This window comes from Lathyrus oleraceus, chromosome 5 (genome assembly GCF_024323335.1).
Source record: "Lathyrus oleraceus cultivar Zhongwan6 chromosome 5, CAAS_Psat_ZW6_1.0, whole genome shotgun sequence".
NCBI classification, from domain to species: Eukaryota; Viridiplantae; Streptophyta; class Magnoliopsida; order Fabales; family Fabaceae; genus Lathyrus; species Lathyrus oleraceus.
The window spans coordinates 310,815,855-310,831,703 of record NC_066583.1 but is presented as its reverse complement, the minus strand read 5'-3'; positions in this window follow the sequence as shown (position 1 = coordinate 310,831,703).

Sequence of the window (15,849 nt, the reverse complement as noted above, 5' to 3'; positions counted from 1 at the left end):
GTGGTTACCTGATAATAAATAGGTAAATCTGAATTTTAATATTTGACAAACTAATGTATTGTATGTGTGTTCTGAATCTTAATTTTAATTTTCAGACACATCTACAAGATAATAAATTAGCGAATTTAGATTTTAATATTCGGAAAAATCCATGGACCGTATTATAAACATTTGGACAATATTATACATAGGTTATTATTTATACATTAGTCACAAAATTATACATTGTTCACACAATAAACCACAAATAACCCATTCCTTTATAATGTTTATATCAAACCATACATTATCCACACATCAATCATAAATCATACTGTGAGATATTAGATCGAACTCTAGTATGGTCGAAAGGTAGCTAGTTTCTTGGTTCGACAATTCGACATGACCTTAACATGTCGTCGAAGTCTGTTCACATGTTGTAGTCGAAGTATGCTAGGATTGTTAGCATGTCGAATTGGGTATGTTTGTTATGCCCAATTGTTTAAGTTAGCTTGTTCTCTAAGTTAACTTGTGTGATGGACATATGTGTAAAAGTCCATTAATTTAGTGTGTTAGTTTTCTTATAAATAACATACTAGTCTTTCATCATTGCATAATGCAAAACCTAATTAGAGTAAGAGATGTTATTTGATATTCTATAACACTTGTAATCTTGTTTCAAAGAGAAAGTAAAGAATAACAGTTTATAATCAATTTCATTGTTTTCTTATTCTTTTCTTCTTTTCTACTCTTGTGGGTTTCTTACCGATCAAGAAATCAATTATATTTTGTAATTCCAACATCGTTTTCACAACAAATTGGTGCGGTGAACGTGGAGAAGATGTCGTCAATAAAACATGAGATTGAAAAGATCACCGGAGTGAACGATTTTGGTATGTGGCGCTTGAAGATGAAAGCCCTATTGGTTTAGCAGGGTTATTTAGAAGCGTTGAAGGGAGCGTTAAAGGATAAAGTAAAAAAGACTATGGTAGAGAAATCACACATCACCATCTTATTGAGCCTAGGTGATAAGGTTATTCGACAGGTTTCGAAGGAGACGACAATGTCGGGTCTTTGGGAGAATCTCAAAAGTTTGTACATGACCAAATCATTGGTTAATCGCCTCTAACTGAAGCAAGCTCTATATTCATTCAAGATGAATGAAGACAAAGTTCTGGATGAGCAGTTGGATATTTTCAACAAATTGATTCTTGATCTTGAAAATATCAATGTAAAAATTGAGGATGAAGATCAAGCGTTGTTACTGTTGTGCGCTTTGCCCAGAACACATGCTCACTTCAAAGAAAATCTCTTGTATGGAAGAAAGTTTATGACCTTTGAAGAAGTTCAATCGATCTTGTACTCTAAGGATTTGAACGAACGAAAGGACCGCAAGTCATCTTCGATTGGTAAAGGTCTATCAATTAAGGCGAAATTCACAAAGAGAGATGGCAAGTTCGACAAGAAGAAGGGTAAAGGTCAACAAAAGTCTTATAGTGGCGATGCATCTGGTATTCGATGTTATCACTGTAAGAAGGAAGGTCATACAAGAAAAGTGTGCCTTGAACGCCTGAAAGGTCATGGAGGTAAGGATAATGACAACATAACCATTCTTCAAGATGATTTCGACTCATCTGATGTTCTTGTGGTTTCAAGCGACGACTCAAGTAAAGAGTGGATTATATATTCAAGTTGCATTTGGCACATGACTCCAAACAAAGACTTGTTCGAGGAACTATGTGATCAAGATGATGGATTTGTATTGCTTGGAAATAATAAAGCTTGCAAGATTGCAGGTGTTGGATCTGTGAGATTCAAGCTCCATGATGAGTCAATAAGGTTGTTGACTGAAGTCAAGTATGTACCTAATTTGAAGATAACTTTGATTTCTCTTGGTGAATTCGACAAGAAAGGATATGTTTTCCAATAAGAGAAAAGTATTCTAAAAGTCATAAAGGAGTCGAAGGAAGTCTTAAGAGGCGTGAAGAAATAAGGCTTGTATATCCTTGAGGCTGAAGTTGTCAGTGGTTCTGCAGATGTTGCATCCAAGAAACCTTTGTCGAAGATAGAAATTTGGCACATGAGATTGGGTCATGCCAGTGAAAGGGGTCTGGTCGAATTAGGGAAACGAAATCTACTTGGTGGAGATAAAGTCGAAAAGCTGAAGTTTTGTGAACCCTGTGTACTTGTAAAATCTTGCAAAGTGAAGTTCAATAAAGGCAAACAAAGAACACATGAATCCCTTGATTACATCCATTTTGTTCTTTGGGGGCCTGCGAGGTGTCTATCACATTCAGGAGCAAGGTATTTTCTATCAATAGTTTATGATTATTCCAAAAAGTTATGGGTATCCATCCAGAAGACTAAGGATGAAACTTTTGAGAACTTCAAAAGTTGGAAGACTCTGGTCAAAAATCAGACTGGCAGGAAGGTTAAGAGGTCGAGAATCGACAATGGCCTTGATTTTTGGAATGAGGTGTTCGATAGTTTTTGTGCAACCTCTAGTATTGCAAGGCACATAACTACTACAAGTACTCCCCCATAAAATGGTCTGGCTGAAAGGTTTAATCTAACCATTTTAGAAAGAGTTAGATGCATGTTGACTAGTGTTTGGTTAAAGAATGTGTTTTAGGAAGAGGCTGTTTCGACAATAATATATCTGATAAATAGATGTCCTTCGACTGTGTTAGATATGAAGACACCTGAAGAAATTTGATCGGAACATCCACCAGATCACGACAAACTTAGAATATTTGGTTATATAGCCTATGCTCACATTAGGCAGGACAAGGTCGAACCTAGAGCTCTGAGATGCATGTTCATGGTGAAGCTAACGAAAATATATCTGAAAGCATCGCACGCTCGAACATACAACAGAGTCGCCATCGAACTTTATTTATTCCCGAAGGAAAAGGAAAACATCGATAAAACCCGGGGGAAGAAAAATCTGGGTAAGGAAGTCGGTTATGCAAGGGGAAGGTATTAGCACCCCTAACATCCATGGTACTCCATGGGAACTGTTTTGATTGTTCTTTCCTTGAATGGGTGTTATATCTAAGGTTACTCGTGAAAGAATAAGGGAAAAGAAAAGAAATAGATAAAATGCTCAGTGAGGATTGGGGGCCTCATGCCTACGTATCCTTATAGTGCAATAAGGAATTCAGAGCTCTGTAGTTCATAGAACTAGTGGTGGGAGGTTTTGTGATAAAGGTATGGTCTAAATCAAAGGATAATATGATTTGAACTCCAACAAGGGTGGAATCTGAACCCAAGAGTAAAATTGGTATGAACCAACAAGTGAGGGGCATAAGGCACAATATCACTATATTGGAATAACCGAAAACAAAGAAATTAAGTGTTTGGTTTCATAGTACAAACAACTCTTGGTTCACAAGGTGACACAAGATGGAGCTCAAAGAGATATTGTATTTGGCTCAAAGATATAGGTATATCCCATGAAGTGAATGAAGGTAGAATTATGAATGCATCATGGAGATGAATGGAAGGATCCCCTAATGCAGAAGGAATAATTAGGATTATGCTTGCCAATGATTCGCATCCTTGTGCCTACGTATTCTCACTGTGCAATGAGAAAATCAGAGCATTCGTAGTTCGTGGAACCACGGAAACAAAGAGAGAAAATAAAGAAGTGATTAACTAAGCAACAAGGACTGACAAGACAAACACAACTACAAGGGTATGATTGAAGTGATGAACAATAACTTGTACCAAAAGACAATGGTAGCATGGGAAATCCATAAAGGAGAAAACTGGCTTTGAACCAAAGAGTAAATAGGAAAACCAGCAAGTAAGGGGCCTAAGGCATGGTATCACTGTATTGGAATGGTTGGAAACAGAGGGAATTAAATGTCTGGCAATAAGCCAAACAACTCTTGATATAAAGATGGATAATTTTCGTAAAAGGGTGAGTATGGAACCCAAAGGAAAGTATTGATTGGTACAAGGAACAATATATCATTGTAGGGGATCAATCAATTTGAAATCAAATAAGAATAGTATATTGGACCCATGAAGGAATACACTCTGAACTGAAGAGTAAAGGTAAACTAACAAGTGAGGGGCCTAAGGCATGGTATCACTGTATTGGAATAACAAAAAACAAAGGAATTAAGTGTCTAACAATAAGTCAAACAGCTCTTGGTCCACAAGGTGGACTTCAAGTAAATCGTCATAAAAGGATGTGCATGGAATCCAAGGAAAAATATATTCGATCTGAAAAAGATGGTATTGATTGATGAATGTAGAATGATAGATTAATAAATAAGGTAGCTCGCGGAGAATCTGGGTTCTCCTGCTTATGTATTCTTACCATGCAATGACAAAGTTAGAGCTTTCGTAGTTCAGAACTACTACGGCTGAAACAAAGGAAGAGATTGATTACCAAGGTACACAACCCTTCGAGGTAGAAAAAGGAGTGCAAAGGTTCACAACCTTCTAAGCAAGGTATCACTACCAGAGTTTGTAACTCTAAAGTCAAAGAATTGAACTACCAAGGTCTATAACCTTAAAAGGAAATGAGAAAGGATGTCAGAGTCCAGAAATCTTAAGGCAAAGGAAAGTACTGCCAAGGTCCACAACCTGATAGGTAATTGGATTTTGTAGAGTCCATAACTCTACAAGGCTACTCAAAGGGATTGTCAAGGTTCAAAACCAAGTGTCAAATTTTATAACTCCATATGCACGAAAAGAGTTTGCTAAGGTACACACCACCATTTGGGGCAAAGAAAGATTGCCAAGGTCTATTACCTTATAGGAAAGAAAGATTTAATTGCATGGATCCACAACTCTACAAGGCAAAAGGAATGCCCAAGTCTATTACCTTATAGGCAAGAAAGATTGAATTGCCTAGGTCTACAACCCTATAAGGCAAAAGGAATGCCCTAGGTCTATTACCTTATAGGCAAGAAAAGATCGTCAAGGTCTACCACCTTATAGGCTAGAAAAGATTGCCAAGGTCTACCACCTTATAGGCAAGAAAAGATTGCCAAGGTCTACCACCTTATAGGAAAGAAAAGATTATCGAAGTCTACCACCTTATAGGAAAGAAAAGATTGCCAAGGTCTACCACCTTATAGGCAAAAATGAATTGATTGAAATAGGGTGTACAACCACAAGGTGCTGATAGAAAAAGTGTTTCATTATTGAAGTGTTGAATGATTGATGCTTGCTTGAAGAAGACTTGTCAATTGCATGATTCCAATTGCACTAAAGTCTATGCACAAGGGAGAATGCTTTGAATAGCTAAGGCCTACACCCCGTACGCAAAGTCATTATAGACAAGGGTAGGAGAAACTTTGTCTCATCATTCCTCATTACTTAAGGGTCATAGTGTGTAACCCTTATAATGATTGACAAGTGTTGTTAGGAGAATGTGATTATTGATCTTGATGATGTCATGTGGTTTGTTATGTTGAGAAGACTTGATAATTGTTTGGTTCAAATTATGCTAAAGTCTTATGTACAAGGATAAATGCTTTAAATAGCTAGAGCCTACACCCCATACGCAAAGTCACTCTAGACAAGGGTAGGAGAAAATATGTTTCATCATTTCTCATCACTTAAGACTCATAGCATACAATTTGAATCGTAGTTATCAAGTGTTGATTTTTGATGCATCTTGTATAATTCGTTGCTTGATTTGATTGGGATGCCTTGTATGAAAGACTGGACTTGAAGCTTCGAGATCCACATTATTGAAATTAGTCCCATCAAGTGATCAATGGACTTTTGATCAGATGAATGGACTGTGGGATTATACATGATCAAAGGACTTAGTTGGTCAAAATTATTTTTGATCAACTTAAATCGGAGGGTTTGAATTAACTTGAAAAGTTGATTAGCCTAATCTAAGGTCTAGAATTATTCACAAGTTATTCGTAAGGGAGCATGTCATGTTAATCAAAAACTTGATTAAAACTATCTAATATTCTAAGTCAAAGATTAGTCCTAAAGGAGCTTGCATTTATATGGCTAAAACAACAAAAATAAACCCCTAAGGGCAAAATGGTCATTTCACATGGATATCCAATTTAAGGACAAAATATGATCCTAATCAATATCCTAACTAAAACCTAAAAATTAATCAAGTTCTAAGAAAACTATTTTAATCAAATCAAAGAAACCTAATTATTTTTAGAAATCTAACTAAATTAAAAAAAACAATTAATATTCTAGTTAATCCTAATTTTTATTCTAATTAAAATGCTATACTAATTAATCCTAAAAGTTTTGATTAATCTAAGTAAACATGATTAACAAAAATAATCCTAATTAGATAAAAAAATAGAATTAAAATGTAATTGAATTAAAGAAATATGAGGGTGTTGTCCGAAAAAAAGGGTGCAAAAAGCACCCCAACCAAGGCCCAAAGTGAAGGCCCATGCTGCCCCAAAAAAAGGAAAGTAAAAAAAAAAAGGGAAAGTCAATGGAGGTAAAAATCTGGACCGTTAGATGCAACCGCGACATATCTGATGTCTGGAAGCATGCTTGCGTGCTACACCCTCATGCATGGGATCCCTCTATTTTGTCCTTATTCCATTTTGTCTTATATGCTAATGGGAAGCTAGTAGCTACACACCATGTGGCGCAGTGAGATGGAAAGAATAATTGGTCAAGGCCACATGTCATTAAACTGTGCAGTCTGAATATTTTCCACATTGTTCATTAATTTTGCACACATTCTTGAATTTTGATCTACTAAAAATTATTAAATCAATAATTAATATGCAAATTATATATCACCGGACTCGATTTTTCACGAGGAATCCAAGTATGTGATTTAATTTTGCAAATGAGCCATAAATTTTGAAGAATCGTGCGAAAAGGTGAAATACAAAGTATGTAAAGAATCTATCGATTCATATTCGTTATAATGATTCGTGAAAAAGTAATCTATTCATGATCGTGATAAAAAATTGCTTCAAATGATATATTCATACGTAATTAACGGTTAAGAAATGAAAAAATCACTATTTTTTAAGTTTATGTGTTTTATGCAAAATAAGTGTTTATTTAATAAGCAACATTCAAAACAGTGGCTAAAATTGATCAACAAACAAAAATCTTATAATTCATGACAAAGGTGTGGAGGAGATAAAGGATTACCGACGGAGCGGAGATTTTCTCCGGTTAGTGTTGAAAATCGAAGCGTGGAAAAGAAACCCGAAAAACTTCAAGAATAAACTCCATTAATCCAATTAACTCCCAAGCTTTGGTAATTATTCTTAACGATGAGTGAATATAGAAGATGAATCATGAATATTGATGAACACGTTTGAATTGATGAATCTTGGATGATGATTGTTGATAAATCTTAGATGATGATTGTTGATAAATCTTGATAAACCTTAGATGATGATTGTTGATGATAATGTAGGATTGTTGATTGATGCTTTATTAAAATTGGATTGTGGCTAAGTTCCACCATTTTAGAATTTCAATATGAAGTTCTAAATGGTGATGAAGATGAACTTTAGTGAGGGTGAGAGAGAAGATGAATATTGAGAGAGAAATTGAGAAGAAAAAGTGGTAGAAAAATAATGATTAATTGTGAACTTTCCAAGTTAGGTTAGTTAATCCCCCAAAATGTGAAAAATAACATGTTTATATAGAATTGATAAGTGAATGACCACCCTTGGATTGTGATCTAAATAATGGATTTATCAATGGTTAGAAAATAATTTAATCCTAAGTTGCGGATCATCAATTTCAACCATAGGATTAATAATTAAGAGTGGATAGGATTGAGTGAAAAAATGGAAGTTAAAATTTGTGTTTGTTTGAAATTTTTGTGTTAGTTTGGAAGTTATGGTAGTTAAGGATAATTAGGTAAATTGATGACTTGTGGAGAAATAGGTAGTTAAGGGTAGTTAAAGATCAATGGTGTTGGAGTTTAGCAAAAGTACCAAGTTAGGATGTAAGGCGAAGAGTCACTAGTAATTAACTTGAATTTTCATGCATTTGCCTTGATTTTTCTACCACTTTTGCCTTGAATTTTGAGTGACTTAACCTATGACTTTTAGTACTTTTTGAGAAGTGACATTTTTCAATAAATGAATGAAATCTTCATTTTATTCCAACTTTGCCTTTTTCTTTGAATCCAAAATCAAGTTGAAGAAGAAACACAAGATGCTGAAGATACTGAGGAAGATTAGGAAACTGTCGATGACTACCTATTGGCAATAGATAGTCCGAGAAGAGTCATTAAGCCACCTCAAAGACTTGGCTATGCAGATCTGATATCTTATGCCTTAATCTCTAGAAGTGAGGTTCTAGATGAAAAACCTATAAACTATAAGGAAGTTATAAGGAGTCGAAATAAGACTGAATGGATGAAGGCCATTGATGATAAGATGAAGTCTCTTCATTATAACCACACTTGGAAACTGATCAAGAAATATGACGGAGCCAGGTTAGTCAAGTGTAAGTGGATTTTCAAAGTTAAGGAAGGAATTGAATGAGTGACATCGAAGAGATACAAGAAAAGATTGATTGCAATGGGTTTCACTCAAAAAGAAGGTGTCGACTTCAATGATGTCTTCTCTCCTATTATGAAGCACATGTCCATTCAAATGTTATTTGCCATAGTGGCACAGTTCGACTTAGAACTAGAACAAATGGATGTGAAAACTGCTTTCTTGTATGGAGATCTAGATGAAACAATCATGATGAGGCAACCTGAAGGGTATGGGGAAAAGAGTAAGGAAGATTATGTGTGCAAGATGAATAGATCTTTATATGGACTGAAACAATCTCCTCGATAGTGGAATATGAGATTTGACAAGTTTATGGCATACATAGGTTTCATTAGAAGTTTGTTCGACCACTGTGTTTACTTCAGATTTCAACTTGGACATTCATTTGTTATTTTGTTGCTTTATGTGGATGATATTCTCATAGCAGTCAACAATGTCGAGGATGTAATGAAGGTGAAGGCTGAACTCAATAAGGAGTTTGATATAAAGGATCTAGGAGAAGCATCCAGGATTCTTGGGATTGACATTCGAAAAGACAAAAAGCAATCGAAATTATGCTTATCTCAAGATACATACCTATGAAAGATTCTTGACAAGTTTGGTATGTCGAATTCAAAGCCTGTTGTGACTCCGACAAACCCTCAATTCAAGCTAAGTATAGATCAGTGTCCTAGTACTGAGGTCGAAAGAGCTTATATGAATAGCATCACATATGCTAACATAGTAGGTTCTTTGATGTATGTTATGGTATGTACTAGACCCGACATAATATATACAATAAGTTTTGTAAGCAAGTACATGACGAATCCTGGAAAGACTCATTGGCAAGCATTGAAGTGGATTCTAAGGTACATAAATGGGTCTCTGAACAGAGTCCTAATTTATGGTGGAGCATATGGTGAAAATAGTAAAGCAAAAATCGAAGGGTATGTCGACTCTGATTATCCAGGTTGTATAGATTCCAGAAAATCTATTTCTGGATATGTGTTCACTATGTTTGGCATATCAATCAGTTAGAAAGCAACACTTTAGAAGTTTGTTGCCTTATTAACCACTGAAGCGGAATATATCGCCCTCACTGAAGTTGTGAAAGAAGCATTGTGGCTTGGAGATTTTGTTAAGGAACTAAAACTTCAAGGTCGAGTTATCACTGTTAAATGTGATAGTCAAAGTGTTATACACATGTCGAAGAATTCAGCCTATCATGAGGGAACCAAGCACATCGATGTGAGACTGCATTTCATTAGAGGGGTAATCAAGCGTGGAGAAGTCCAAGTGCTGAAGATTTCGACAAATCACAATGATACTAATATGATCACCAAGACATTACCAAGTTGTAAGTTTTTCCACTGTATGCAGTTGATAAAGATGCATCAAGAAAACTAGTTTGTTCCCTTGATGTTATAGAGTTTATTCCAAGGTGGAGATTTTATATTGGATCGAACTCTAGTATGGTCGAAGGGTAGCTTTTTGGTTCGACAATTCGACAGGACCTTAGCATGTCGTCGAAGTCGGTTCACATGTTATAGTCAAAGTGTGCTAGGATTGTTAGCATGTCAAATTGAGCTTGTTTGTTATGCTCAATCATTTAAGTTAGTTTGTTCTTTAAGTTAGCTCGTGTAATGGGCTTGTATGTAAAAGCCATTAGTTTAGTGTGTTAGTTTTCTTATAAATAACATACTAATCTCTCATCATTACATAATGCAAATTCTAATTAGGGTGAGAGAGGTTATTTCTACCCATATGTGTATCATTTGTCCCATACGAGTGTCATATTTGAAAAAGTATGTATTTCTACCCATACGCATATGTCTTGCCCCCATACACGTATGTCCTGCCCCCGTACGCGTATGAGACACCCTCATACATGTATGACACCCCTCATATGCGTATTAAAGTCTAAAATTGCAAAAAAAATAAAAATAGTTTTGAGTATTTAAAGCCAGAAAGTGATTTTTGAGGTTTATACTGATTTTGGATGACAAAAAGCACAGTTTTAGAGCTGGAAAATAGAGTAGATCAAGGTGTAGTATCATCTTCAAAGGATTTTCGCTATTGAGGACTCTTCATCTTTCTCTTTCTGTAATGTTTAACAATATTCAGATATTTATTTTTATTATTATGAATAGCTAAATCCCCCAATACTATGGGGGTGTCCCTATTCTTGAATTTGTTAATTATTATAAATTGAACCTTGCGATGACCTATATTATCTATTGTTATGATTTGATTTACTTTTATGAGTTTAATGTTTTCTCTTTCAATCAAATTGAGAATTGATTTACGATTACCTGTTAGGAAGCACTTTCAACGGATAACGCTTGATTCAAATATTTTATAATAAATATCACTAAATATTAGAGCTAACTTTTATATATATATATATATATATATATATATATATATATATATATATATATATATATATATATATATATATATATATATATATATATATATATATATATATATATATATATATATATATAATTGATTAACAACTCCTCAAATTATATATTTTAACGCAATCTTTGTTACACCCAAAAGCTAAGCAGATCTTGTATTTCCTTAAGGTTCCTTTTTTTCCTTTTCATTACTATTATTATGAGTACATTTGGTACTTTCATACCATCATGGTAGACAACACACGCATGAAAGATATATACGCAGAGCTGAAAAATGCATAGGACATATAAAGTGAGTGATATGATACAAAGCCAAATGGAACGCTTGGAGGATGCAAACCAAGCTTAGTCGGAACAGATGGAGGATATCACCAGATACTTGTTCATCCCGATGATAAATTCAAAACTGCATTTAGGATTCATCATGGTCATTATGAATGGTTGGTGATGCCATTTGGACTTACAAATGCACCAACAACATTCCAGCGCTTAGTAAATAAAATATTCCAAAGTTCTCTCCGAAAGTTTGTTCTTGTTTTTTTTTTTATGATATTAGTGATATACAGTGCATCATGGAGGGATCATTTATGGCACTTAGAATCAGTATTACAATCACCTGATTAACAAGAAAGGATAATCAAGTTGCGGATGCATTGTCAAGAATGTTTATGTTTGCGTTGTTTGAGCCACATTCCTTGTTTCTAGAAGAGTTAAAGGCTAAATTAATTGTTGATCCTCATCACAAGCAATTAAATGAAGAAGTGGATTGGGAATGACAGAGGATGATTATTCCTTCCTCCTCCCTCATATTTCTCTTTCTTATCTAACCCTTTCCTTCTGCAACATTCTGTTATTTGTAATAATTCTAGTAGCCTAAAAACTAAGCAGATTTTCTATTTCCTTAGGCTATGTTGGGGAGTTGGGTTTTGAGAGGAGATGGGAGGGGAAGGGGAGGTTTGTGGGATAATTGAGATAGGAGATGGTTCACACATTCCTTCAAAAATTCTTGAAAATAATTGATTTTACCCTTATTTTAAAGATTGTGTTTGGACGATTGATTGTACACATGTTCGTGTAAACGTACCGTTGGCTGAAGCTTCAAGATATCGTGGTAGGAAAGACTTTCCTATCCAAAATGTTTTTTCAGTATGGGAGAGCACTGCCTCTGATTCTTTTTCATTTACTTTTTTTCCCTATAAATATTAGTAATAATTTTTTTATTTATAGGTAAATTTTATACTCTTGATGTTGAATTCATGTTGAGAAAGGGGCCGACTACACCACTTAGATCAACATATTATCACTTAAAAGAGTTCTACAAAACCCATAGAACACCAAAAGAGTTATTCAACCTTCGTCATTCATCATTGTGTAATGTTGTTGAAAGGGCTTTTGGGGTTGTGAAGAAAGATTTCCAATTATCTCAAGTGGTGCTGAAGCAATTTATGGAGTCGACACTCAAAATTATATTATTCTTGCATGTTGCATCTTGCATAATTATTTGATAGGAGTAGATACTGATGAAGACTTGATTGTTGAGGTAGATGAAGAAATTGACAATCAAAGTGCATCTCAAGCTGATCATAGACATTCAGAAGTAGACGAGGATGAAGAACACACACGCTTAGGGCAAATTTTTAGAAATTCTAGATTAGTGCAATATGGAACGATTACATAACACACAATTAGGGCTAATTTGTAGAAATCCTATTATTAGTGCAAGGTGAAACATTACATAGTTGGTGTTTTTCTAAAGTTACTATAGTTATTTCATTACATAAAACACTAATTGAGGTATGTTTTGCCTGTTAATTATGTCACATGGATTCTAAGCAATGATTATAAGCAAGTATATCATTTTGATTTTGAAGCAATTTGTGTCAATAGTTAGAACCAACTATCTTGTATTAGATTGTACATATTCTATGCGTGTAAATGAATCGTGATAATCACCAATTGATAATTTCTTACATGTTGCATAAAACAAAGGGAATACTAGGTTCTGCTTATAATTTGTCTTGCATTATATTTTGTTACATTTGAATGTGATACTGAATTTTGATAGAGTCTTGAAATTAGATTCCAACAAAAAATAGATCTCACATTGAGAAGCTTGAAAAGATCGAACAGGAAGAGCAGAACATAGGCACTGGAATTTTTTCACTGTTATATATATATGACAAATGTATTATGACGCATATGGTACCCAATACGGATACTGAAATCGGTAAGTTGTTTTAAAAAAAATAAAGGTATAAGTATCTTAATAAGAAATAATTTTTTCTTGTATAATAATGAGTAAAGAATTGAATTGTTAGGAAATCATAACAAAAAACCATTATAAAAAATTGAAATATAAAAAATAGAAAAATAAAAAATAATGTTAACATACGATAACAAAAAAAATTAAAATATATAAATATACTATATTGATATTTCAGAAAATCACAAATTTCATTCAAAATCGAATAATGAAAAAAAATAAGTACTACGAGTGTCCAGTACGGGTGTGTATCCGGTATCGGTACTTCACAATTTTAGAAGTATTCATGGTTCAGAGAGTATGCATCTAGTGAAATTTAAATCGACCACCATGTTAAAAACACTTATTTAAAGGTCAAAGACTCAACCAAACAAATGAGAGAGACACCACATATTCATCCAAAATCTTAAGGTAATAGGTGTAAGGGTCGTGTGCGTAATAATTGAATCGAGCTGATGTCTACAGAATATGTTACTGAATGTGTGTGCACGGGCATGTTTGTTAATGTAGCATGCTGACAATACAATTGTGATGCTTAATGTGTCTTTACATTGTTGGAGTCCACTTCATTAGCTATAGCTTTGGTAACTGATAATGTTGCATATTAGTAACATGCAAATAAAAACTACTAATGTTTGGTTGTTTAATTGGTCCCTGGATTGGAAAGTTTTATTTGAATGAGTATGAGAGTGTCTTTATATAGAAGTCATTTGCTGTGATATTCGATGTGTGGAATTAAATGGTTTCTGCTACCACCCCAACAAATAAACAAAGATAGCTCTATCAATATTTTATTGAATTTCACTAATTTTGGACTGTGTGTTAAATGCACCATGATTTATATGCTAAAGATAGATCTGTTTTATTTTTGCCTTTTTACATAATTTCATTTTTTTATTGGCAAAATCAGAAGCTGCACAATGGATGACAAAACATGCTCCTAATTATGATAAATTGTCCATTGCATGTGGAGATGATAGGCATCGGGAGGAAAAGTTATAAATCATGAAGATATTCGACAAAATCATCCACTCAATCGAGAGTCAGAGTACATCGAAACTAGTGAGCAAGTGACATTAGGGAGTTTGCAAGATGGAGACAATGATCAAGATGTTACTTCTCCTGAGATGTAAATTCCACAACAACCTGCTCTTTTGACCATAGCTAATGCTTTTAGAGAGAGTATTGCATCTCATGATAAATATTTAAGGAAAGTGTTTCTGCTTATGAGAAACTAAAATCAAACTTCTAATTTTAGAAGAAGATGTTTGGAAAAAATGCAAGTGGAGAGACATATGTTCACTCCAGCATATACTTATCTTCTTGAATACCCTGAAAATGTTAAAGCTTACTTGGACTTTCCAAAGATATACGAAAAAATTATTTAGTTGAACTTATGTTTGGTCAAGGTAGTACATCTATTTTTACATTTTTCGATATACTTACTAATTCTATTAAAAGCATATATGTTGATGGTACGTTGTTATTTTGATTTAAATATTGTAGGAATTTGTGGGATGATGGAAGAAGGAAGTCAAGAATATATGATTGTTATTGCAAAAGTTATATTTAAATACTCTTGAATTGTAATTAATTTCGACTTATGTGAAATTGTGAAAATTCGTCTACATTGCATAGATTTGCTTAGAATTATATGAAATAATATTATTTGTGTTTACCAATTCAACTCATTTTAAGAAATTTTTACTATGTTTTTTTAATTTTGAATTTCAAGTATATTCTCAATTTTTTTATCTAGAAAATTTTATAACCTTTTATTTTGTATTTTTAAATTAATAATGAAATAAAAAATAATACTTTTTTTTAGAAAAATAGAAATTTAATTTATTATTGTTTTATCAAGTTTTTTCAAATTTACATGTATTTTATTTTTAATTTTTTTTATTATATACATTTTTTTAATTTTATCTAGAATACTTCATCACTTTTTTGTATTTTTCAAATTAATCACAAAATAAAAAATAATACAGTTTTTTAGAAAAATTCAAATTTAATTTATCATTATTTTATCAAGTATTTTTCAGATTTACATGTATTTTATTTTTAATTTCTTTTATTATATATATATATATATATATTATATATATATATATATATATATATATATATATATATATATATATATATATATATATATATATATATATATATATATATATATATATATATATAGAGAAAAATGATTATGCACTGTTTAAAATATTTTTACACTTTCAACCAATGAGACTCATTAAACCCGTCACATCACACTTTTATTATGCACTGGCAATATAAAATATTTTGATTGGATGTGAGTGTAATACTTTTTTACACTGACAGTGCACTACCTTTAACCTCTCTCTCTCTCTCTCTCTCTCTCTCTCTCTCTCTCTCTCTCTCTCTCTCTCTCTCTCTCTCTCTCTCTCTCTCTCTCTCTCCTCTCTCTCTCTCTCCTCTCTCTCTCTCTCTCTCTCTCTCTCTCCTCTCTCTCTCTCTCTCCCATATCTATATATATATATAATATCTATATATAATATAATATATATATATATATATATATATATATATAATACAATTTTTTTTAGAAAAGTTGAAATTTAATTTACTATTACTTTATAAAAAAAATCAAATTAAATGTATTTTAATTTTAATTTTTTTAATTAGATATAGTTTTAAATTTTATCTAGAGAAATTTATAACTTTTTTG